The 27,151-nt window shown below is 40.9% G+C and overlaps 1 long non-coding RNA gene across 1 annotated transcript in view; it reads right to left on the bottom strand.

The window, feature by feature from the left end:
• Window positions 1–23,451, bottom strand: part of LOC122796014 — a 34,833-nt gene extending 11,382 nt beyond the window's left edge. The window contains exon 1 of the long non-coding RNA XR_006363884.1: window positions 23,326–23,451. This is a non-coding gene — a long non-coding RNA (uncharacterized LOC122796014). The remainder of the gene's footprint in view (window positions 1–23,325) is intronic.
• Window positions 23,452–27,151: the final 3,700 nt, after the last annotated feature.

Below are 27,151 nucleotides of genomic sequence, written 5' to 3'. Positions count from 1 at the left end.
TATGTACAAGGTTCTCATTCATTATATCATATATGAAATTTTGGCATACATTATTTTCAGCCTTAGGGGAAGTATAATTGTTTAGTACATCCATAAAATTAATTCATTAGGTCACAAACACATATACATAATACAAATCTTTATACATATACATTTTTAAAGCTACATAGACATATTACACACTACGTGCGGTCATGGTAACTTTCAGTTACACATAATTTTTAGAGGGGATTCTTTGGTAAATTACAAAGTGCACATTTTACACATGTAAATTGTGTGATCCAATGAGTATTTGGTCAAATACAGATTTTAAAATTTTGGTAAACATTTTATTTAGGAAAATAAGTAGTTCACATGTGCTTTAAAATAATACGTTTTTTTATATAAACATTTAGCGCTCAGACATCGAAGCGCTTTGTCCGATTAGTCACAAATGTCTATTATTATTATTTTTTAAGGATTGATTGATTATTCTAATGTTGGCATGAGAATATTTACAAAAACACACACTATCATAAGAATAAGGACCGATGTTTGTAATGTAAGGTTTTATATATGTTTTTTTTCTTTCTTTCAACATGAAAGTATTTTTAAATAATTACATCTTGAGATATATTGCTTTTTGTATATTTGTAAAACAGTTTAATCAATTTATATTCATGTAGTTGTCATCTGTACAACAGAATTTATTACATCACTTCCTGTTAATGTATTTAAAACGGGAATTTGAGAGAGCTCCCGTTTTTTCTGATGAAGTTCACGTTTTAAATTAAAGGTGAAAGAAAGCGCTAAAACGTATTTTGCTTCGTGGATTCCTTAGCAGTTAACTGGCCACTGTTTCTTTGTTTTTGTTCCTATATACGAAGATGACTTTGTCTTACACAAAACAATATATACTCCAAGTAGTGTAGCTCTGCAGGAGTATACAACATATAAAACAAATCCAATACAACTGCATTAACTTTGCTGCAGTAGATACAATTTTATTCTTGTACACGACAGTTTATAAGTAAAAGGAAATTTTTAGTTATGTACTCACCATAACTTCAGATGTTTGGGATCCATCTCGCCTACATTCTGACTGATGGGTTCGGAGCCGATCCCTCAGCTCCGACTCGGCAAGCTTATGCCAAAGAGCGAAGTCTCTTATTGGCTGAGCTTACTATATCCCAGGATGCACCACTACCAGTCCCCCAGATCTAGTTTGTCCGCATACATGCACACAGGCATGCACTGCTTATATAACATCGACAGATGAGACAAGATAAAAACAGTAGAACTCAAACCGTTCAATCTCTTCTGATCTCCAAGGCAGGGGGAAGGAGGGTGGGTATTAGGAATGTAGGTGAGATGGATCCCAAACATCTGAAGTTATGGTGAGTACATAACTAAAAGATGTTATGTGATCCTATCTCGCCTACATTCTGACTGATGGGACAGCGTCCCTAGCACCTAAATCCTGGGTGGCTCACTGGAAAACACTCCTGAGTACTGTGGAACCAAATGATGCTCGCCCTTTAGATGCCACATCCAATTTATAGTGGGAAATGAAAGTGTGCGGGTTGGACCAAGTAGCCGCAGCACAAATCTCAGAAATAGCGAGCTTGGAATGAAATGCAATAGAGGTAGCCATAGCTCTAGTAGAGTGAGCTTTGACAGATGTTGTAAGTTGCTTATTTGAAGAGGAATAAGCCTGAGTTATGCAATCTCTAATCCATTTGGCAATAGTAGCTTTAGTGATGGTTTTACCCAGTTTATTATCTGAAAAGGACACAAACAATTGATCTGTTTTTCGAATTTGTTGAGTCCTGTCTAGATGGAAGCGCAACTGCCTGTGAACATCCAATGTATGCAAGGTGTATTCCGCTTTGTTTGAAAATTTTGGAAAGAAAACTGGTAGCTCTAGAGATTGTTGGAGACAGAGATTAGAACAAACTTTTGGAACAAAAGATGGATTAGGCCTAAGTGATACTCTATCCTTGTGAAAAATCAAGTACGGTGGTTTGATAGATAGGGCTTGAAGTTCTGAAACTCTTCTTGCAGAGGTAATTGCAATTAAGAAGGCAGTTTTCCAAGACAGATATTTCAACTCACATGTAGCAGCCGGTTCAAAAGGGGAAGATGTTAAGGCACGAAGTACCAAATCAAGATCCCACAGAGGCGCAGGATGAAAAACTGGGGGTCTTAAAAGCACAGCACCTTTCATGAAAGTTTTACATAATCTGCTGCTCATCAACGGTGGGTCTATGGATTCGTGAAATTTGGAGATAGCTGCTAGTTGGACTTTAATAGTAGAGACTGAAGATCCTTGATTAAACAAGGATGTTAAAAATTTCAAGACCTCTGGTATCGGGGCAGTAATAGGGTCTAAGCCTCTGAGTTGAGCCCAGATAGCAAACCTCTTCCACTTACTGTGATACAATTTCTTAGTGGTGGGTTTGTGGGCTGAAGATAAAATGTGAATAACTTCCGGGTCCAAGGTGTGATTTCTGACTAAAGTCGGAAGTGGAGGAGCCAAGCTGTTAATTTCAAAGTGTGAAGGGACTGGTGCTGTTGTCCCGACTGATGAACCAGAAGGTCCGGAGTTAGATCCAAAAACCAAGGACCGTCCAGAGTATATTTCTGTAGGTAGGGGAACCATACTTGACGAGGCCAGTACGGAGCAATTAGAATCATTGTGGACCCCAATTGGGAAGCTTTCTGGATGACTTTGGGGAGGAGTGGAACCGAGGAAAGCATAAAGCAGTCCTGTTGGCCAAGGTTGGACTAGAGCATTCGTAGCTGCCTCCCCTTGACGGGGGGGTCAAGGAAAAGAACCTTTTGCACTTCGTGTTTTGTGGTGTTGCAAACAGGTCGCAGCACGGAATCCCCATCTTTTGAAAATCTGAGCTGCTACTGTTTCGTTCAGGGACCACTCGTGAGGAGAGAGAATAGTCCTGCTCAGTCTGTCTGCCCATACATTGGATTTTCCTGGAATGTGGGTCGCTACCAGGAAGCGGTTGGTAGCCACTGCCCATTCCCACACCCTCATGGCCTCTCTGCAAAGGGGGTAAGATCTGGTCCCTCCTTGTTTGTTTAGATACCAGACCACCGACATGTTGTCTGTGTGGATAGCGATAATGCCTTGAGGGAGAAACTTGTGGAGGGCTTGTAGGGACAGAAGTACAGCCCTCATTTCCAACACATTGATATGGAGAAATGTTTCGTTTGGAAGCCAAGAACCCTGAACTGACCTGCCCAGACAATGCGTCCGCCCCACCCCGACTGGGAGGCATCCGTTGTCAAGGTGGCCACCGGGGGGGTATAACAAAAGGTCTTCCCTGATTCAGATTGGATGGCAGAAGCCACCAGCGGAGGTCCCGTTTGCACGTTTCTGTAATCAGTATGTGATGATTGAGGGGGAGATCCTGAAAAGACCATTGTGTCGATAACAGCCACTGAAGAATCCTCATGTGCAATCTTGCCAGAGGAACTAGGAGAACCGTGGCAGACATTGAACCTAAAAGTTGCAGGACCATCCTGGCTGGGGCTTTGGATCTTAGAAGCAGGGCTCGGACTTGACCTTGTAATGTTTGTATCCTTTCGGTAGGAAGGAAGATTCGCATTAATTTTGAGTCTATCTCTGCTCCTATGAATCTTATGCGCTGAGAAGGCAGCAAGACAGACTTTGACCAGTTGAATGTAATTCCCAGGAAGCACCCAGGAGATGGTGGCTTGTAGGTTCTCTAGTAGTAGATGCCTGGTGGTGGCAGTCAGGAGCCAGTCGTCCAGATAGGGAAACACTTGGAATCCAAGACTCCTCAGGTGAGCAGTCACTACTGCCAAACACTTGGTGAACACCCTGGGGGCTGTGGTGAGACCAAAGGGCAGTGCACAAAATTGGAAATGACTGTCTCCCAGGCTGAAGCGCAGATACCTCCTGGACGCCTGATGTATCGGTATGTGATAATAGGCGTCCTTGAGATCTATGGAGCACATCCAAACATCTTTCTCCAACAATGGGAGAATGGATTGTAAAGTGACCATTCGAATTTGGACTTCATGACGGACTGGTTTAGTTTGCTGAGATCCAAAATGGGTCTCAGGTCCCCTGTCTTTTGGCACTAAAAGAACTTTGAGTAATTTCGGATCCGATCTGGTCTGTGGGGACCGGTTGGATGACTCCTTTTTCTAGCAGCTTTGAAGCTTCTACGGCTGCAATTTCCCTTTGACTGGGTGGTGGGTCCGGGATTTTTGGACGGTGGGGGTGAGTGTGTGAAGGGAATGGTGTAACCTCCGGCAATAATCCAAAGCACCCATCTGTCCTGAGTAATAGACTCCCAGGCTTTTAGGTGCTTGGCAAAATGGCACCCGACTGGCTCCAGAGCAGCACAGCCGGGCAATCCCTCATGGAGTGTGGGAGGCTGAAGAGCCACGAAAGGACTCGCGGTCTCCAGTGTTGCGGGGGCCTCTGCCGCCTCTGGGACGGCGTCTCCCAGAAAAATTTCCCGGTCCTGTGCCTCTGGAAGGGAATCTTCCTGCTGTTGAGGAAAGAATTTCTGTGATTTGCGGAACCACATCTTCCCTCCTCTTTTAGCCTTGGGATAAGGCCGAAAGGGAGTGGAATAACGTGCTCCTATGGCAGATAAAGTCTTTCCCTCTTGCTCACAGTGGGTAAGAGTGTCTTTTACCTTGGGTCCAAACAAAGAGGACCCATCAAAGGGAGCGTCGGCAAAGGAAGACTTGAAGGCCTCCGCGAAATGACACAAACGGAGCCAGGCTTGTCTCTGTAGAGCCACGCCTGTGCCTGCCGCTCTGCCCGCCCCTTCGGCCGCATATGAAATGAGCCTCATGGACGAGTTAGAAATCGAGGTGAGGATAGCCAACTGAGAGCTAACCGACTGGGCTAGCTGCTCAGGTAGGTTACCTGAGAGGGAGTCTGAGAGCTCCTTGACCAGATCCCGCTGTAGTCTGGTGAAATGTGCCAAATAATTCAGGGACCTCAGAGTAAAGGCCGCTGAAGTCAGGGTGCGCTTCCCGTACCGGTCCATGCTCCTAGACTCCTTATTAGGAGGATGGACGGACGTTGAAGCCTCTGCCACGTCCTGCTGGGTAGCAGATGCTACCACCATGGCATCTACAGCCACGCCTTTCGTTAAGAACTCCTTCTCGGGTGGGGCAGACAAAAATTTGTTAGGGCGAGAAGGCACTGGTTCCACAGTATCTGGATGTTCCCACGCCCTCTGACAAACCAAATCCAGGAGCTCGTCGAAGGGCGGAGACACCCAGGAGGCGGAGGGCTGAGCCCCGAAGGCCTTGTGGAACACCGACTCATCAGCGGAGGGGGGTTTGGAATTCCAGCCGCCTCATTGCTTAAGGATCTCTAGAATGTCTGCAAATGAGACATCATCCGAGGACGACTTTGGGGACCCCTCCGCATCATCAAGATCAGTGTCCAATGTAAGAGACTCGTCGGGGGAGTCCACGTGCTTCCTCTTGCATGTTCTCTTCCTTGGGGGCTCCTCCGAAGACAACTCTGAAAGACCCTCAGGAGGAGGGGAACCCCCAGTGGGGGTAACCTCAGGCCCCGGGGCTCCGCTGCCTAGAGACAGAGGAACTGCCAAAGACCCAGTCTCCATGCCCAGGGAAGGTGCCGGTAAAGCCGTAGAGATGGCCGAAGAAGACTTGGCCAAGGCACTCCTCATAGCTCTGAAGGCCGGACCCCCAGAATCCTGGGAGGGTCCGGTCTCCGGAGCCATGATAGCAGACGGAAGTCCCGCGGCCGAAGCACCGAGAGGGAGGCTAGGAACCGACAGCATTGGTCCCGAAACGTCACCCCCGGGTCCGGCCGAAGAAGTCCGTGTGCTAAACTCGGACCCGAAGGCCGGGGTTGGAGTAAGGGTCGGAGCCGACCCTAGGATCTCCACTGGCTCCAACAGCACCTGCTCCGACGGAGCCGAAGCGGTCGGAGGAGGAATGGCAATGGAATGGGCTATCGGCTCCGAAGCCAAGTGGGTCGGAGCCGAAACAAATTTCTGAAAGACTGGGGACTGGAACAGTCTTTGGAGCACCCTGTCTATGTCCGAATCTGACATCCTTGATGACCTGGAAGAGACCGAATGGGTCCGAGTAGGCCTCTCCAACGGCTCCAAGGGACTAGGGGACCGGCTCCGAATCGACTCGACAATTATCGGCGCCGAAGAAGTGTCCAAACCAATTTCCATCAGTGCCGAAGAGGGCTTCGGCGCCGAGGAGGAAGTGTCTGAGCGGACAACCTTCATCGGCTCCGAGATCAGTGGAGCCGATGAAGGTGACCCGCCCCTCGATGCCCCAGCCGTCGGCTCCGAACCCAGAGGAGTCGAGGCTGGAGGCATCGAGGCAGACCGTTCCGCCCTCGGCTCCGAAGTCCGTGGAGCCGAAGGAGAAGCCTGCCTATGTCTTTTGGCGGTCGGTTCCGAAGGACTGGTCGGAGCCGCCCTTTTCTTTTAGCAGGAGAAGGAGAGGAAGCTAATGCCTCTTCAAATGAGGGTTTAATAAGGCCTTTCAAAATAAGTTTATTTTTCCTCTCTTGGAGGACCCTCGAGGAAAACGCGTGACACACGCTGCAGGACTCCTGCAAATGTTTGGCGCCCAAACAATACACACAGAGAGAGTGGTCATCTGTGATTGACATTTTAAAACTGCACTTAGTGCACTTCTTAAAGCCCGAAGGCCTAGGAGCCTGAGACATTATGGCAACAATTTAGTAACTCTAACTAACACAGAAAAAACACTTACTTTACTTTACTTTTTTTTTTTTTTTTACACAAAGACTGTCACAACAACAGAAAAATCAACTAAAGGGATCCAAGAACCCTTAAGGACTCGAAAGACAATTGACTGACAGGGAAAGGCCCTTCAATTCAAAGGGGCCTCTAGTCAGAACAAACACGCAACCACCACACAAATTTTCCACAAAAAAAAATAACCACTCATACACAAAAGTACGATATAGCTGTTAAAACAGCTTTTGTTGAAGAATTAGGAAATTCCTGACAGAAAAAGTTAGTGAAAAACACTACTTAGCTCAGCCAGCTCGAGACCACGTCTTTGCTAGTTAGCGGCAAACGAGATCTGGAGGACTGGTAGTGGTGCATCCTGGGATATAGTAAGCTCAGCCAATAAGAGACTTCGTTCTTTGGCATAAGCGTGCCGAGTCGGAGCCGAGGGATCGGCTCCGAACCCATCAGTCAGAATGTAGGCGAGATAGGATCACATAACATCTATGGCTTCTGAAATAATTGTAATTGTCTGACTCCATCTGTTTATCCAGTCACAATGGCATCCCGCAGTAATAGCTGTCTTAAGTCATCTCTTCTATTAGAGTTTGGCTCTTGTCATTTCAACGTGATCAAATGTAGTTGTGATTCAGTCCCTAACAATGTTTCCCTAGGAGGTTTTCTTTGCAGTCTTTGAAGTATGCTCCTCTGAGAGCATCTGCAATGTGCTACATGTATTTGGCTTGTATTTGTATCTCATACATCTGTAGTATTAATAACATGTTATGCAATCTCCCAGGTGCCTTAAACAGAGAGATTAAAACATACTTTGAAGTGGCTTGTGTTGAGATTCTCTGTAATGCTTCTAATATATATGTATATCTATCTATATATACAGCTATATTTATATCTATATATATCTATCTATCTATAGATAGATAGATATAGGTATATATATATATGGATACAGCTATATGGGAGTGCTACATTTTGTCAACAATCACTAAAGCCAACAAATGTTTTGCTAACACAATTTGGTCAACAAATCTAACGGATGACATCTGGAGTTAGTATATGTAATTAGCAGGGAGTGTGGGGTGCCAGGGGGTTTACCTCTCTACATAAATGTTTATTTTAAACTGCATTTATATTTCATTAATTTATATGTTTGAAGTGTCTCTTCAGCGTGTGTGTAGTGATGTCATTGCTTGCTTTGACAGTCTTTTGTTGTCTATGTTAGCAATGTCACCATTTGGATATTTCAGTCAAATTAAGTACACCATCACAAAACATTAGATTTTAACAGCTTTCTAAATGCCAGTGTGATCTCTAACAGCTGTGGAATTAATTTTGATAATATAAACCCATTCTAAGAATTGCACCATTGATTTCTGAGTATTTCTGAATATTTACAATTGAGCACATCTTCAGTCAACACTTGTCCCATATACATCAGAGAAGTGAGCATATCTGGCTTTTAGTTTTGTTAGTTTCAAACTCTGCAATTTACGTCTGTCCAAAAACGTGATTAATCATCTGCCATATTCCTGTTTTGTAGCACCTCAGACTATAATGACACCAGTAGTATTAATTTGTCCCTGTAGTCCTTCAGTCATGTTTGCTACATCTCTCTGGAAGACTACTCAGGCTGATGAAATCCCAGAAGGTAGTCTTAAGAATCTATGTCTATCATATCTACAGAAACCAGAAACTATTAAGAACCTGGTCTGCCAAAACCATTGGTTTGTATCAAGCACCATTAGCCAATCACCTCTTCAGTAGTTTAAAGCAGGTAATACTCATTCTTCATCCATTTATTACAATCTTGATGATCAGTGCAAATTTTGACCTTATTCTGTTTTACCACTATTACCATACTATTAACCCATTATGTGAGTCCAGTTTATTAGTCCTACTGAATTCATACTTAATTCTTGCTCACTTTTATCATTAAGCAAAACAGGTACTCTACATAGATTATTAATCACAGGAAGTGACTCATCATATTGTTATATGATACCTAACCTACAGACATCAAAAGCCTTCATACCAGTCAAAATACATTTTTCATGATATGATTCATATTCTGTGCTATAGTTTTTGTACTTTTTGACTTGGGCTGTGCATTTCCTTGTCACAATGGATTGTTTGATATTAGAATTTCAAATGCCTTTTTCCTGTGTTTTGCATTATGCATATAGTACTTGAACACCCCTTTAACATTAGGTTTGGGATTGTCCAAACATTCACACTAATTTCCTCCTTGAATGCTCAAAGTTCCATAATACACATTCTCATAGCTCTGTATCACAACTTCCTTCCACATGACTCAAATATCATTAAGCTGTAAACTCTGGCTGCATGCTACATTTTTGCATTCATTCCCTTAAAAAAATGTCATTATTCATCCAGATTGTTTGAATTATCTGATCATATCTAAGAGCACTATAATATGGTTATATAAACTTGCAGATGTCTGTAAATTGGGTGTTGTTATTCAATCTTCCACTGAGTCACAATTGTTCCAACATATCCTATCAGTACTGACACCTTCCCATTCCATTTATCTAATATATTTTGTATTTCATATTCACCTTCAGATAATCTGCCTGTTAGCTCTGGCAACTATTTCCCATACTTTTGGTCTCAGGTATTTCAGTCCTAACCTGCAGAGTTGGGTGTCACATTCCCTCATTTAAGGGTTGTGTGCTGTAGTGTTGCTTCTCCTCACCTTACCTGAAGTGTTTTTCTCAGGTTACATTAAATTGCTACTACTTTTCTGAGTTTCTCACCTTTCTTCTTTTCCCAAGCAGAACTATTTCCTCCTTTGCTTCTCTTTTTCAGTCATTGTCACCTCCGTTATTTTTACTTTGTAGAATGTTGTTCCTTTCTTCAGTGATAAAGCTTCGCACTTCCCTGGGTCATCAACCTGTTCTTGTTTTTCCTTTAGTTACTAATTCAACCTGTCCAGCAGCACTTTTCTGCTTTCTGGAGTATCTCACTTCTTCCTACTTTAACCAGCCTCTTGTAGATAGTTTTATTCCATACCACCATTCCAGTCTTTCACTCTCTGGTTCTTCACTGTGATCTCTTCGTCTCTCCTTCAATTTATCCAGCCTCTTTTTCTCCATTCCATTTCACATGATTCCACTACCATGCTCCTCTGCTGCCCCCTAAGTCTTCAGTTCCCTGCTATAATATGATGGAATTATGGTCATAGATGTTTCTTGCTTCTATTTGCATTATCCATACTCTTCCTACATTTTTCTTGGTACTTACGTATTATCGCAACCACATTGCGAGCCTGGGATAATTTGCGATGTTTTGGCAAAATTTTTATGTTAACCTCAGAAGGGGTGTGTAAACTCTTAACTACTATTCTGTGACATTGCTTTTGAGCCCTGAAGAGGGATAAGAGAAAAATGCCTCACCCCGGGTAGCATCCTTTAATGACGATTTTCAAATGTCACATCCGAAGGCAATAATCTGTCATGAATGATTAAATAGGGACTTTTACTAAAGGAAACCATGTTTTTAGCGCTACCGTTTCAGTGATTCCTCCAAATTAGACACAAAGTCTAAACACACAGCTGGTTGTCTCCCTCAAATATTTAAGTCTCAGTCGGTAACTGCAGATAACCAAGGAGGGACAATGGGACACAATGCAACAGAGGTACTTACCTTATATGTGCAGACTCACTGTAAACACACAAAACACAGGAGGAGTGCCCTTTCAAAAACGAACGATGGTTCTCAATTATACAATAAGACTAGCGATTAACATTACTGGTGTCCTACAGCAGCGGGTCTTGCTATTTTTGCTGATATGCACTTGTGGGTAGAAGAGTATCAGTTGAATTAACCTCGAGCTTCAGGGTGCCCAATGCAGACAACTGCCACTGTCCTACCTTGTACGCATAATTTTTAAAATACAGCAGTCTTACACAGGGAAGTAAAAATTTACTCAGTTTCATAAACGAGTAGGTGCTGCAGTTCCCAAGTTAGTTTGACAATATTTTTTCACCAGGACAAGGGCTTCTCTCCTGCTCAGAATGTGGATGTGATAATACGCAAGTACCTTTTTCTTTTATCGAGACTGTTCGACTTCCTTAGTAAATCTTGTTTCTGTAGGCTATGAATTGCTTTATCCCCTTGAACTCCATACATTCATTTCTTCATTCCTTTTTCTACCTAGCCTCTAATAGTTCTTTTTTTCATCTTCTGATATTTTCACTGCCTCTTTTTTTCCAGCTGAACCTCTATGATTATTTTCAAATTCCCCCTATTATTTCTCTATTTGGATTCTGCAATATGTTACCTTCTTGCAAACATACATTTGGAAGAAACCTAATCCCCTTTGGTGTTGTCCACACACAGTTTATATTCTACCTGACCGCTTCCTTCAGACATAAACAGATAATCAGCCTCCATTCTTCACACTTTCCTATCTATTGTACCTGAATCTGTTGGCCATTATTAAAGATGATCACAACTCCCTCCTCTCATGCTACATGGTCTACTAAACTGGGAAGGTCCCTTACTTCCAGTTTCCTGACTTCCCTGAATTTGAATATGGTTTCTTGTAACAGCCTGATAAAAATGATTCTCTAATATACTCTTTCGTAGTCCTGCTCCATTTGATGAGTTTAATGGTCTCCTTATCTTTCATATTACAGAACCTTATCCACTCTCTACTACTTCCCTTTCAGCTTTCCTCCTGTCTATGTTTTCAGTGCAAAGTGCAGCTACACATAGCATGTCAGTTGCAACGTTCTTCTCGCTGTCGACTCATTCCTGGCTCTGTTCCCTTTGTTGCCGTACTTCCCATTGTTGTGCAGTCATATTCTTCCACTCACTCTTTGCACAGTTCTCATCCTTCTTCCTTTGCATGTCTCTTACCATGTGTATACTTTCCACCAATGCCTTTACAGTCTTTTTTGCTTTAGTATTGCTTTCAGCCTATACTTATTTCCTGCTCCTTCCTTCTTGCACTTGTAATGTTGAATTTGTCTTTTAGTTGTTGTTAATGTGATTCTTTACATGACAGTTGGCTCAAAGTTGTAATCCAGCTGTTCCTATGTGCTTCTCAGTTCTAAATCCTAGTGTTTACTCAATGTGTCTGCCTCCATATTATGAGTATCCCTTCTCAGCGTGTCACTTGTGACTCTGTTTACATAATTCTGCATTTCTGTCTTCATAATGCGAAAAGTAATAGGTAGCATGACAGCATTATAAATGGTCAAGAGAATGTCCACTGATCCTTCCATTTTGTTCCTGAATTTGTGGGTAATTCCCTTTCATATTTGCTTCCCTCTGCTTGCGTGTTTTCGTCCTTGTACAAATACCTGTCTAATACACTTTCCCTCTTTCCTCTCTGGCTAAATTTATATTTCCAGTTTCACTTCTATTACAAACTCCTGACTTGATCTGTGTTAACATGTTTTACTTCCTGCTTAGTCTTCAATTTGTACTATTCCCCACACTGCTTGACTCTCTGCACACTTTCCCTTAGTTCCACATATAGCACACTTCTCCTGTCAATTGCATTCTTGCACATTTCATTTAGAAATTGCCTCCTTCCCTTTTAAGTATTACAGCCCCCTCCCTCCCCTGTCCTTTTTTCCCTGTTGTCTTGACCAGCTCTTTGAAAAAATAACCCATAAGTTACAGTTCCCTTCCTGATTTTACTGAGATCTTATTTTTCCTTGAAGTGAACTTCAGAGGCAAAGCTCTGGGACTCTTTACAGAGCCATGAACACCATTATTTCCTCTCCACGCTTCTATGTTTACAACCAATTCTAAACAATGTACCTTAATTATTTTTTTCTGTGTGCCTCATCCTCCCTTCTGATGTCATAGCTCTGTTGAAAACAGATCATTCAGTGTAATTATATAACCATTTGCAGCTGTGAATCCTGTCACTCGTCCAGTCAGGATAAAACAGATGAGCATTCATGGGTTCTGTTCAAGCAGCTTTATTATGCACAAACACATCAGGATTGAGGCTTAATAACTTTAACTTAGATAAACTTATAAAAAACTAGCTATCACACTCATACATGCTCACTCTCTGGATGCACTCTCAAAATGGCACTGAAGCTAGCATGTGCTTGCTATTTATATGCATGTGCTGTCCTTGAAACGCTTCTTAAAGGTACAACACACACACACTATGAGTCATGCATTATTGACAACATTAATTGACATGCAATTGATACAAATAATTCTTTGACATACAGTTTTACAGAACTAAATACATATAGACAATTATGTCCAGGTTGCTGTGTATTGCACATTAGGTCTGGACATATGACCCAATCATGTGGCATAAAAATTAGAATTAGGTCTAGTAACTGGGACTGTCTCTGCTGAATGTTCACCTTTGGGGAAATCAGGAACATCATCAGAAATGGAAGCAGAAGTTGACACGTTCTGCAACAGGAACATTGTCTGGATTGCTCTGAGATCTAGAGTCTGTATCACAGGAACAATGCTGCAATATCAAGTCTGATACAGAAAGATGTCTGTGGTTTCTCCTGTACTCCACACCCTCAGATTCTACAAAGTAGGATCTCAGCTCGGCACATATCCTTGTTACTTGACCAACCCTTTCAAAAGGTTTCATCGTTTGTATCCTCACTGCCTCTTCTTCTTTCAATGGATGAAGAAATCTGCTTGATTTATCATAGCTGGACTTCTGGAAAGAACACTTTCTGTATATTTGGGCTTTGGTTGTTCTGCTGTTCTTTGCTTTAGGCCTTAACAAACTGGAACTAATGGGCAGTATTGTTCTGGTTTGCCTAGATAGAAGGCTCTGAGCAGCCAAGCCAAGTATATCATCACGGGGTAGGTTTCTGAGATTGAATAAATTCAAAAAGACATTGGTATTATCATGCATTGACTTCTCTAGTAATTGCTTTGCACTCTGTACTGCACATTCAGCTAGGCCATTTGACTGTGGGTATTCTGGACTACTAATAAAATGTACAAAGTCCATTCTTTTGCAAATTTCTGAAACAACTGACTGGTAAATTGGGTACCATTGTCAGAAGTAACTTTGTGTGGACTACCATGGATTGAGAAATGACATTTCAACTTGGTGATAACAGCATTGCACGTTAAATTAGGTAGTAAATCAATCTCAAACCAGTTTAAATAAGAGTCCACCAACATTAAGTAATGCTGATTGTTCCACTCAAATATCTTAGTGGCTACTGTTGACCAAGGTAGTTCAGGAACTTGACTTAGCTGAAGTGGTTCTTTTTGCAAATATGGTTTAGTACTATTGCAAACTGAACAAGAAGAAAGTACTTCATTAATGTTTTTTGCTAGAGAAGGCCAAAATACTAGTCCTATCACCCTTCTTTTGGTAGATTCGGAACCTGGGTGACCATGATGCAAAATCTGGATATATTCATAAGGAAGTAGGAACAACAGTTTTAGGACCTTTGAAAATAATGCCATCTTCCATCAAAACATCTCATCCCATCTCTGTAAGGAAAATAAGTTTGCACTTCAGGTGGTACACTTGATTGCTTTAACAGCCATCCAACATTAATGTAGTGGTTGAGCTTTTGCAAAACTGGAACAGTCTTTGTATGATCTCTCAGCTCATCAAGTCTCATGGTAGAAAAGTTACACACTTCCATGACATCAAAGTCAAAATTTTCTGCATGAAGCTGTTCCATTGTATTTCATGGTAAATCTGCATAAGGTTACTTAAGACCAAAGGCTGATGTAGTGATAAACCAGAAGTTAGAAAATAAAAGCTAAATAACAGAAAATTTTCAACTCCAAAAACGTCAATATTTTATTACAGCAAAGCTTTCAGATATAAATCTTTCTTCAGTGCAATATACAATCTGTAACATTCTTTCAGTTTTTGTAAAACAAGAGTAAAATCATATGAGCATGGCCAGCTAATCACATCTTTTCTACAATAATTCAATTAACATTTTAGCTTAGAGATATAGTAGTTCCTTAAAAAGTTTCCTTAAAAAGTACTCAGACATACTTTCAACTCAATTTATAAATACATACTAAAACTATATACTTAAATAATTCTATCTAAAAAAGATGTATTACAAAATTTTTTTACATGTTGAAATTATTTGCACATATACCAAAAAAAGAATGCATTTATTTATTTATTTCCAATTTGATAACCGGAGAGGTCCACTGCGCTCAAGGAGCCCATTTTCAGTGGAGGCCCGGGGATAAAAGCTCCATAATACATAGTAGAAATAGTACCAATTAAGCAAATTGTAAATATTAAATAGCAAAACTAAGCAAAGTAAAACAGCAACATAGAGTAAAATACAATACATATTTATATGTTTACAGACTGGAGAAACAGTAGTACAGAGTTAAAATTGTATATAGGTTTTAAATCATCTGTGAATGGTATAAAAGTAACATTAGTAAAAAGGCAGTAAATAAGATTACTCCCTAAAGGGTAAGGATGAAGGAACCTTATGTGTAATAAATGTATTCATGTATTGAGCAGGTTAGGTAGGTATAGTGCAATTCCATTTCCATTTATAGGAGAAGTAAGAATGGAGCTGGGTTTTGAAGTGTTCAAAGTTTTCAGAAATTCTTAGAGACGGAGGGAGTGAATTCCATTTTTTGGCTAAGGAAAAAGATAGGAGAAGCTGACCACCGGGATGATTTTTTTGTGTACAGAAATTAGATTTTGGTTAGCAGATCTTAGAGTTCTGTGTGGGGTGTATAATGGTAAGATGTCTGCTACTGCTGGGCATTTAGATGGTTTAAAAATAAGCTTGTAAGCTGTGGTGAGTTGGAGGTAGTCAGTAATTGGGAAGTTCTAGCCATTGCAGCAGGTGGAGAGGTATACCGTGGTGGGTGGAGTATTTGGATGTGGTGGCGAACTTTGAGATTTTGTTGTTACAGGTTTCCAGTTTGGAAGAGATGGAGAATGATAGGTTGGTTAGTAGGGGAGTACTATACATCAGTGAAGGTAGTAAGTATGTAGTGGCGAGGGCCTGTCTTGTTGAAGGGGAGAGGAAGTGTGAGTTTCTGTATAGCATGCCAAGTTTCTGATGTGTTTTCTTAATATTTAGCTGAATATGGGTATCAAACTTTAGGTGTTCGTCAATAGTAACCCCAAGAAGTTTAGCAAAAGGAACAACTTCTATAGTGGAGTTGGCATGGATGATAATATTGAAAAAGGTTTTGTCAAGGGGGAGAGATTTTGAGGGAGAGAATAGTAGGAGTTTTGATTTGTTGGCATTCAGAGAGAGGAGATTTTTAAGCATCCAGTTCTCAGCAGTTGAGAAGGCAGTCTGAGTTTTTGATTGGAGCTCAGGGAGGTTAGAAGCAGAGCAAACTAAAGTTGAGTCATCTGCATATTGTACTATCTTAGTGTTAGGAATGGCTGCATGGAAATCGTTAATGAAGATATTAAAGAACATTGGGCCTAGTATCCATCCCTGGGGTACTCCGGTTGGGGTAGGAAGGAAGGCTGAGGTGCCAGTTTTCCATTTCACGGCCTGAGATCTATCAGAGAGGTAGCTGCTGAACCAGGTAATGGAGTTTTGTGAGAGATTAAGATTAGAATGGTGGTTAAAGAGGTGGGTATGGGAGACTGTATCAAAAGCCTTGGAGAGGTCAAGGAGGACTGTGATACAAGTTCTCCAGAGTCACAGGTGTGGTTTACGGTGTCTAGAAAAGAGAGAAGAGCAGTTATTGTGCTATGGCCAGAACAGAACCCAAGTTGTGTTGGGTGAGGAGTTGGTTATTTGTAAGGAAAGGCATGAGCTGGAGGTGAATGCATTTCTCAAGAATTTTTGAAATAGGGGAGAGAATTGGTATGGGTTGGAAGTTGGAGATGTTATTATTTTTGCCTCCTTTATGGAGTGGTAGGATAAAGGCTGCATGCCACAGTTTGGAGACATATGATTCCTGTATGGATCTTTTAATGAGAGTGCTAATGGGGATGGGGATGCTGTTTGCTGCAAGTTTTAGAAAGAGTGAGGGAATGTTGTCAGGGGCACTGGAGCATGGCTTAAGCTTAGAGAGAAGTTTTTTTATATATGAGTTGGAGATCGGTTTGAGATGAAATAGAGGAGGGGTGTTTGGGATGGAAGGTTGGGGAGAGGATTTGAGTTGGGGGGAGTTGTTGTTTGGGAAGGTTTTGGTGAGTTCTCCTATGGAGTTTGTAAAGAAGGAGTTGAATAGAGTAGCTATTTCTGGGTCAGATTTACTAGTGTCAGGGCAAGGGTTGTTTTTGATACCTGGGCTGAGAAGATAGTTGATGGAGTTCCAGAACTATCTGGGGTTCATTGAATGAATAGACTGATGTTTGGTATAGTATGATTTCTTATCCTGTATAATGTTTTTTGGCTAGGTTGTGGAGTTGTTTATATTTAAGAAGGGTGTCAGGGTGCTTATTGCGATGGCAAAGTTTCCAGGCCTTGTCCCTTTGTTGCATAAGTGTTTTGGTATCTTTAGTAAGCCAAGGGGTGGAATTGGTTTTTATATGTTTTATTCTTGGAGGGGCTTGGGAGTTAACAATATCTAAGAAGGTTGAGTTGAAGAATTCAGCAGTGTTGTCTAGAGGAAGAGTTTTTAGATTGCCCCAGTTTATTAGTTTGAGAGAATTGGAGAAAGTTGTGGAGTTAAAGTTTGTGAGATTACGTGTATGGACATATTGGTGTAGGTGAAGAGAAGAGGGGGTTGCTCTATGGATGAAGGATGGCAAGTGATCACTAGTGGAGTCTGGTAAGGTGCCAGTGTGGGAGATTTTATTTGGGTGAGAGACTAGGATCCAGTCAAGTATGGACCCTGGGAGTTATTTTTATTGGGTCTGGTAATGGCATTTGTAAGTTGAGTGAAATTAAATAGATTGATTGATATGGTGGGATTATTGGTAGTAATTTTGTTCCAGTCAATGTTTACATCTCCTAAGATGTATGTCTCAAGCCTGATATTAGTTGAGGTCCATAGAAGAATTTCCTCAAGTGCATGTGTATTGTTTTCAGGGGGGATATAGAGGGCTATAACACAAATGATTTTATAGTTATTTATTTTGAGTATTCCTATGACTAGTTCAGTGTTGTTAAACTGAGGAATATGACTTTGGTAGGGAGTGATGGAGTGTAGACTAGAGTAGATTAAGGCCACTCCTCCTCCTTTTCTTTTTAGGCGGATATGTCTAAGAGCTTAAAACCCAAGGGGTAGGATTTCAGAGTCAGAAATATTGGGTTTTAGCCATGTCTCAGAGACAGCTACTATGTCAGGTAGGGTATGGAATAGCCAAGCGTGGAAGTGGGCTATTTTGTTTTTTAGATTCTGGGCATTGATGGTCAGGAGTGTGAGATATTTAGGGTTGTTAATATAGGTTGCAATAGGGGGAGTTGGATTGTTGCTGGTAGTAGGTCCTGGGTTGGGGTGTATGTCACCTGCTAAGCATAGGCAGTCAAAGGGGAATGAGAGCAGGGGTTTGGGTTTACTCCTTGAGTTTTGTGGGAGGTGCAATAATGCTTTAGGTATGTGAAGTTTCAATGAGGAGGGTAGAATGTTTAGTTTGAAGCAGAGAGGTGGGTTTGGTTGAATTAGAGAGGGTGATATAGTGTGAAAGTGAGATGTGGTAGAGGTAGGATGCGTGTTGGGGGTGATGGTTAGTTTGTAAGAGGAATAAGAGGTAGCATGGTATAGAGGAATTAGAAGAAGTAAGCTGAGGGAGGGGATGAGAAGGGTTAGAGAAGGCATGGCGTGATTTAGGTATAAATGAATAGTTGGGAGGTAGGTTTTGATGAAGTAGTTGGATGTTAGGGGACTGTGAGAGTGTAAGAGGGAGGTGTATAGAAGTGAATAAAGTGCCTTAAGGTTTGGGATGGGGAGGGGGTGAGTAAGTATTGGAGGATGGGAAGGGGAGAGGATAGTGTGGAGATGTGAGTGGATTGGAAGAGAGGAAGGGGAGGGAATTATTGGCTAGAATAAGTGTGGGAGTATTGGGGTGCATGGGAATTTGGGGTAGGGTAGGGGAGCAGAGTGAGCCCGCAGGGCGAACAGAGCGGGTAGACCCAAGGAAAGAAAACAGCAAGGCAGTGAGAAAAACTATGAGAAAAACAATCAGTATAGTGAAGGTAAGTACAGAAGAAGGTAAGCAGGGTGTTTAGAGGGATGCTTAGGGCAATGTTATAAGGGAAAGGATATGAGAGATTTCAGAGGTAGTTAGGACTGGTAATAAGCAGTTAATGAAGAAGAGAGTGAACAACTAGCTTGTATATTATAGTGAATGAGAAAGAGTGAGAGAAAGGAGGTTAAATGTGGTTAAAGACTGCCATCTAGTGGACAAATCCTATATATGTGGAAAGTGGAACCACTATAGGAGGTTGAAAGGTAAAAGGCAGAAAGAAGGCTCAAGAAATATAAAATAGGAGGCCAGGATAAGGCAGGTATGTGGGGAGGGGTTCCCAGTAAGAAGAGTATGGCTGCTGGCTACTCTAGCCGGGATCCTGTACTAGCACCTAGCAAGTAGTAGAGCAATGTCACATACAAATTAAAGGAGGTATCACATCATTTAACTTGCTTTCTTTAATTCCTTTGAGTTCACTTCTGGGAGAAGTTAGACTTTTCCTGTTGGGAAATGAGGCAAACAGGGTGTGATTGGTATCTGTGATTGGTCTTGGATGTCCAGGAGGGCAGGGCCGGTAAGCAAAACAAATTAGGTAGAGAAGGTTGGAGAGCTGGAGAAAATATAAAGAGAGTTTTGTAAATTAAAAAAAGGCATGCTTATCAGAGTTATGTAGGTTAAGCAGCAGTTGATGGTAATGCACAATTAACAGGATAAGCAGCAGTGAAAAATAAGAAAAATAAGCACATACACTTCAGGTAAAAGTCCCTTCAGAAATAGGCATAAAAAACAATGTCACGGTTTAATTTTCAATTAGACAATATAGCTATGAATCATAAGCTGCATATTGTTGCTCAAAACATATACAGCCCAATATATATATTTAGCAACTAGACAAATGCAACTGCACTAGGTATTTTAAATGTGTATGTGTATATATAAAAAATGGATAGGCTTCTTTAAAATAGTGTCTAGATGTTGATGATCGGTTTCAATGTGAATAGCTCAACCATAGATATAATCATGAAACTTGGAACATGCAAATACTATTGCCAAAAGTTCTTTCTCAATTTGAGCATATTGCATTTCAGTTTGGGTAAGAGATCTAGATGCATAGGGTTCTGGTCTACCTTTTTGAAGAATAACTCCACCAAGACCAAATTTTGAAGCATCACAGGAATGTTACTGGTTTAGTGATATTATAGTACCTTAATGTGGGTGGGGTGGCAATGTTCTGCTTATGGCCTTCAAATGCTCTCTGGTGCTATTCCAACCAAGACTATGTAACATTTTTGGACATCAGCTTTCTCAAAGGCACAGTCAACTCACTGAAGTCTGGTATAAACTTGCCTAGATAGTTGAGCATACCAAGAAAACATTGTAGCGCTTGAACATTATCTGGTGCTGGCATCTCAAGAATGGCTGCTTGCTTGGATGGGTCTGGTCGCAAGCCAGTGCTAGTAAATAAATGACCTACATATGTTACTTCTGGTAGTCTGAATTTGCACTTCAGAGGATTGAGCTTTAAGTTCACTTCATGTGCACTATGTAGAATTCTTCTAAGGTTTCTGTCCTGCTCTGCTTCACCATTGCCTCCAACCAATAAATCATCTACTATTATGGCACAAGGATAACCTGAAAAAATTTGCACCATTGCATGCTGAAACTTCACTTGCTGAATTTATTCCAAATGGCATCCTGAGGAATCTATATCTTCCAAATGGGGACTGAAAGTAGTCACTAGTGAAGATTTGAGATCAAACATCACTTGCCAAAATTAACTTTTTACATCCAAGGCAGAAACAACAGTGGCATTTGGTATCAGGGCTGTGATTTCCTCAACTATATGGATAGGATGATGTGGTCTCTTTAATGCTTTATTCAAATCTCTTGGGTCAATACATACTCTGATTTCATCTGAGCCTTTCTTGTGGGCTGCTATCATGGACGTAATCCATTCAGTTGGTTCTTTGACTGGACAAATTACTCCTTGCTGCACCATTTTATCCAACTGAACTTTGACCTTATTCTGCATAGCTATCAGAACTTTTCTTGCTGGTCTGATCACTGTACTGCTCTGGCCACTGGCCTGACCTCTGGGTCTAACTTCATAGAATACACAACTGGAAGTTTGCCTGTCATCGAAAACATAAGCATACTCAGAGAAAATAGCTTCAGTAATACTGGAACTAGGGTATGTGCTTATATGATGAACTTCATTGGTAAAGGAAAGCAAATTAATTATCAAACTGTCTCTGAGACCCAATAATGACTGCACAGGTTTTTGGACTGCATAGAATAGTAAGCTGTAGCAGTTCCTATCCAAATAACATGAAAGGACTACAGAGCCTTCGGTTTGAATTTCTTCACCTCCATAAGCAACAAGTTTCACACAACTGGCCACATTGAGTTGCTCTCCAGCTCTCACTTTAGCAAAAGTGTCTGCTGACATAATATTACACTTTGAACCAGTGTACTTTGATCTCGGTAGTTTTGCCATTGATCTAGACCATACAAAATATTACATTCTATGCCAATAAATTTACTACATCAACTTTTTCACCAATCACTGACACGCCATCTAGGTAGAAAGTAGAATTGCAGCTCTCTATGTGATCAACTTGCTTTTTTAAGTGACTTTTCTTTATAACTGTGTGAGGTTTACTTGATTTGCAAAACTTTGAAAATGGTTCCATTTTTTACACTTGTGACTCATGATTGGCATCACAATTGTGAAAGTTAATAATAAAGCTTGATTTGGTTTTGCTGCCTCACCCTTCTACTGCACTAAGCATGTCATTTTCTTAGAACTTGCCATGTGCTTAGGCCTACTTCTACTAGCCACGTGTTGCATGCTGTCTACATTTGCTCTGGAGCCTGCTGAAACCATGCTCTTATCACTTGCAAGCATACTTGTGTGCCTTTCTGTAACTTTATGGATTTGACAAATCTCAGTAGCTTTGCTCAAAATTAATCACTATCATGAAGCAAAATCTTTCTCACAGCAGCACTATTAATACCACACACAAGCCTGTATTTTATTAACTCATCTTTTAAATCACCAAACCTACACATTTTAGCTTTGTTTCTCAGATCAGTAATATAAGCTATAAAAGTTTCTCCTTGCCTTTGATCTCTTGTATAAAACAAGTACCTCTCTAATGTAACATTTGTCTGGGGATTACACATTTCCCTGAATTCGCATTTCAAACACTTGGGGTCTTCCCTTGATTCAGCCTTTATAACAATATGATGGTTTTCACCTTCTCATTCATATACTGCTGGTGCATACATGAATGAATGCTTTTTTTAATGGCCTCTGACCAAGCTAGGTTTAGCAATACGAATGCCCTGGTGCATGCATCTCTATCTGCATAAGCTGCTTGTATAAAATATCATACTCTTGCTCACATATTCTCCAGTTCTCTGCAGTATTCTGATCAAATACAAGTGATGATGGTTTTCAAAATCTGTCTGCCATGCCAAAAAATTACAGTAACACACAATGCAACCTAAGTCCACTTTTAACTGTATGAACTTGCAAACACTTGCACATATGCCTGAAATTTATGCCAGTAATTGTAATTATGTCCAATAGCAAAACAAGCCCCTGAATAACTGAACTTTGCAAAATAAGTCTCTTGTGCACAAGAATACTCTTGAAATAACTGTACTGTAAGAAATCACCTCATCAGTGTAAGAAACATTTCAAATTAACTGCACTGTGTAAATAAACTGGGCAGAAGAAGCTCAGAGTAAAAACATTTCGAAATAATTGCACTTTGCAAATAAACAGTACAGAGCACACTGAAACTTTCCCAAAATGGCTGTACTTTGCTAAATAACTTCTTACAGTGTAAGAAACACTCTGTAATGGTGGCACATTGCGAACAGACACACCCAGCACAAGAAACTTTTCGAAATGGCCATATTTTGACTGCACTTTGTGAAATAGTTGTACTTGGTACACAAATAAACTTTTCGGAATAAATGCACACTAAGCACACACTGTAAGCACTTTTACACAGTTTGAGATACTTCAAATAACTCTAGTTATGCCCTTGATAGCTTCAATCAATGCAAAACAGTAGTTTATGCCAAAACACAGCAGTTTGCCAAAAACATGCAGTCGCCTTGCTTTATTTATGCTTAATGTGCCCTTTTTGCCCTTATTATATGTGTTTTGCTCATTTAATCTCTTTTTATGCCCATTATACTTTTCTTGTGCTTATTTTACTCTAAACATGCCTGTTTTACTTTAAACATGCTCTTTTTGCTTTAAACATTATTGTTTTGCAGGTCAGACGTAATTCCTAACCCTTTATGTGCTTTTCTGATAATTGATTTATCAACTATCTTAATTTTAAACCTTTTTTATTTAATTAATAAACTTTTCGTGCCTCTCACTTGTTTAATAATGCAGTTTGTGCCCTTGTAATGTTCCTTTTTATCTTTTTTATAAAATAAATCGTTCATGCAAGTTTTCCTTACCTTTGGTTCATTTCTGTCCCTTTTTTGCGCTCGGTTAATGTAATTTAGCTTCCCTGTTAACTCTGCACCTCATAGCTCTGAAAAGCAGTCGCTGAAATCCCGGTTCTGACACATGTCACTCATCCAGTCAAGATAAAACAGACAAGCATTCGTGGGTTCTGTTCAAGCAGCTTTATTATGTACAAACACATCAGGAGTGAGGCTTAATAACTTTAGATAAGCTTTTAAACAAACTAGCTATCACACTCATGCATGCTCACTCTCTAGCTACACTCTCAAAATGGCACTGAAGCTAACACGTGCTTGCTATTTATATGCATGAGCTGTCCCTGAAATGCTTTGTAAAGGTACAACATGCACATTATTCTAAAAACACTCTCTTGTGCCCACTCTTTGTGCGTCTTTCTATAATACAGAGGTTGAATGTACTACATACTGACAGTACCATGTTCAGCATTTATTCCTTATGCAACTGGTGTTTGTGCACCTTTCATGTACTTTATAGCTGCATGTCTTTCCCTCACCTGTCTTTAACCACACATTTCAGTTGGAAACAGGACATTTCTAGGGTTAACAATGCTATGAGCAGGACTGTACTTTCCTGTGCATTAGATCCTACTGCAACAACCTTCAAACACTTTGGAATTTAAATGTTGTTGTCCCATATACACTTATTCTGTCTTCCTTTTCTAAATGTACAACTCAATCTTCTGACCCCAACTTATTGCTATTATTAAAAAAAAAATCATGGCATTCCAGTGCTAGTCCACTCTTTGAGAATGTTCAGTAATTTGCATCTTCATTAACAAACTTTGCCTGCACCAAGAAACAAGATTATATGTCAGCTAAAGAAAATGTCAAATACACAGGGAACTTCTAAACCAGCTTAGTGTTTCTGGATACAGTTATGCCAAAGACAATAGTCCCCTGTCATTCATTAGCATATTTATTTTCTTTCTCCTCTCTCCTTTCAGACAAAGTTTTCAACACATATCCTGGTACCTTGACAACCATTTTTGTTTTTGGCTACTTCCACTTGTACCAGTCATTGATCATGCTGAGTTACAGCACAATGGCACTAAATATACAGAACCAACTAATATTGCCAACATCCTGGCAGATAGGTTCAGTGCTAACTTTACCCCCCTCTCACCCCATAAAGGGCCCATTTCTATACCGGAAGAATACTAAGTTCCTGTAATCACAACTGCACAGGTAAAAACCACACTCTCCAAAGCCAAGAACACAGCATCCATGGGACCTGACAACATCCCAGGCTGCATTCTACATGAACTAGAGAAAAAACTGGCACCCCACCTAAGCACCATGTTCAATCACAGCCACACCTCAGGCTTTGTGCCCACTGAATGGCACACAGTGGCGGTTATCCCACTCCACAAAGTGGGAGTCACCACGGACCCCGGGAACTACCCCGCCATTAGCCTGACGAGCCTAGTCTGCAAGGGCATGGAATGTATCATCATTGAACTTATAAACAAAGACATTGGTAATCTCCAAACTCTGAACCCCACCCAGTTCAGGTTTGTAAAAGGCAGATCATGTCTGCTAAACCTGATAGACTTCTTTGAAGAAGTCACCAAAGCCGTAGACGAGGGTAAGGTGGTTCACACAACCTATCTAGATCTCGCCAAGGCTTTTGACACCATCCCCCACTCTGGAATTGTAGATAAAATCACTAAACTAGGTATAAATCCCTATGTCACAAGATGGGTTGCCAAATGGCTCACTGACAGAACCCACACTATGATAGTGCAGACTCCAAATCCGACTTCAGACCAGTGACAAGTAGAGTACCACAGGGTTCAGTCCTGGGTCCTCTCCTGTTTGGTATCTACTTCTCTGAAGTACAGGCTAACACAGAAGGTCTTTGGCTAATGAAGTTTGCAGATGACTGCAAACTAGGAGTCATAATCAAAACTCATAATGATGTGGACATCTTACCCAAGGGCCTCACTGAGACAGATGTTTGGTGTCAAAGCCATGGCCTCAAGCTCAATGCCAAAAAGTGCATTGTCATCCCCTTTGGTAAAAACTCTGTACCCATGAACTACCTCATAGGTGGTAGTCTACTTAACACCAAAAGTGTGATAAGAGACCTTGGGACACAGGTGGACAGTAGTCTCTCCTTTGATAATCACATCACCACAGTATTCAGGAAATCCTTCTAAGTGGCACACCTCATCACAAAAGGTTTCTCATCCAGGAAAAAAGAGGTCATTGTTCCCCTCTACTCGTCACTCATTAGACCCATTATAGATTACAACACCACTTTTGGTATATACCTCACAAGACATCTGCAACAACTGGCAAGGCTGGAGAAATACTTCCCAAAGAGGATTACCAGCCTCAAACAGATGCCTTACACAGACCATCTCAAAAAACTCCAGCTTTACTCTGTCACATATCGCCTACTCAGAGGTGATTTCTGCTTAACATACAAAGCTATGTCAAACCCAGAGCTGTTGGACATGCTACACCTAAAGAAATCCCAATCCCTCCGAGCTACACACTCTAGGGACCTAAACCTTGTCACCACAATAAACAGAACATGCTGGAGGGATAGATTCCTGTCCCAGAGACTTCCCATACTCTGGAACAAACTACTTATCTATATCAAACAAAGCTCTTCATTAGCACTCTTCAAGAAAAATCTTGATGATTGGTTGGGAAATAGAAAATTCACCCTGGGGATCACCTCTGTGGCACTGCTCGACAGGGGCATAGGAAAATAATTGTCTTGGGTAACAAAAGCCAGGGTACCTTTTTGGCTAGGCTTATATAGGTCCTAGGGCCAATAGCCTAGTACCTACCTATGAACCTATGTGACCATTTCTGTCCATTTTTTGCCTCTCTGCCTTTATGTTTGCACTGAAGCCTTGCTAGATTTCTTGATCTACCCCTTCTAAATGCAGCCAACATAACAAACAATTTCTGTTTCTCTGCTGCTCCAGCTTATTCTGCTGCAGCTTACTCTCTTGGCCATTTGCTTCCCTTTTTCTTTCTTGTGTCTGTGATTCCTTCACTGTTTTACTGTTTTCATGCCTGTCTCACTCATCTCCTTTATCTCACACTGCTCATCCTGCCTGTTAAATAAGACTCTGCTGTTTTGTCGCTTACTGAGATTCCTTTCTTGTTCCCATTCTGTGATCCTTTTATTTCACTTATTGCCTCACAACATACCTCTTGTGCTGGCAATATGGGGGCAGTTCTTTCCTCATTTTCTTCTGGTAAATTACCTAACAACGTTCGTTTTAAGACAGTGTGTTTACTTTCCATCTCAAGGGACGAGATGGCATACATTTTGTCTTTCGGCTCTATCACTCTGCACTTCTTTGCTTTGGGAAAGTGTCACCACACTTCGCAATGTTTTTGCTCAAGAAATTTGGGCAAAGCCAAAACTAATTTGGGGATAAAGGGCCAAAATCAGGGATGGATTTTAAATATTGTTCTTATAGAGATAGAAAGTTGCTGGAATAACATTTTGTTTTGCATGCATTTTCTGAAGAATACAAAGTCTTAAACTCAAATGTTTGTCAATATTTAGCGACTTCCGTTCTCAATGATTTGTGAGAGAACTAGAAATTTTATGGGAAGTGACCAAAAATATGACAAAGACCTGGACATTTTGCAAAATTCTGACAGTGCTACATTTCTCTCGGGCTGTTTAAAAAATGCTTTCAATCAAGTATTGCTATTAGTTGGGCTGAGAATAAGAGTATGATGGGAATGCCACATCTGCACGCATGTCTTACCTCATCAACATCCTTACACTTTACTAAAACTATTACTGGGTAAATCGGCAACA

This window comes from Protopterus annectens, chromosome 2.part2 (genome assembly GCF_019279795.1).
Source record: "Protopterus annectens isolate FY-2018-M chromosome 2.part2, PAN1.0, whole genome shotgun sequence".
NCBI lineage: Eukaryota > Metazoa > Chordata > Ceratodontiformes > Protopteridae > Protopterus > Protopterus annectens.
This window is presented reverse-complemented; position numbering and strand designations above follow the sequence as displayed.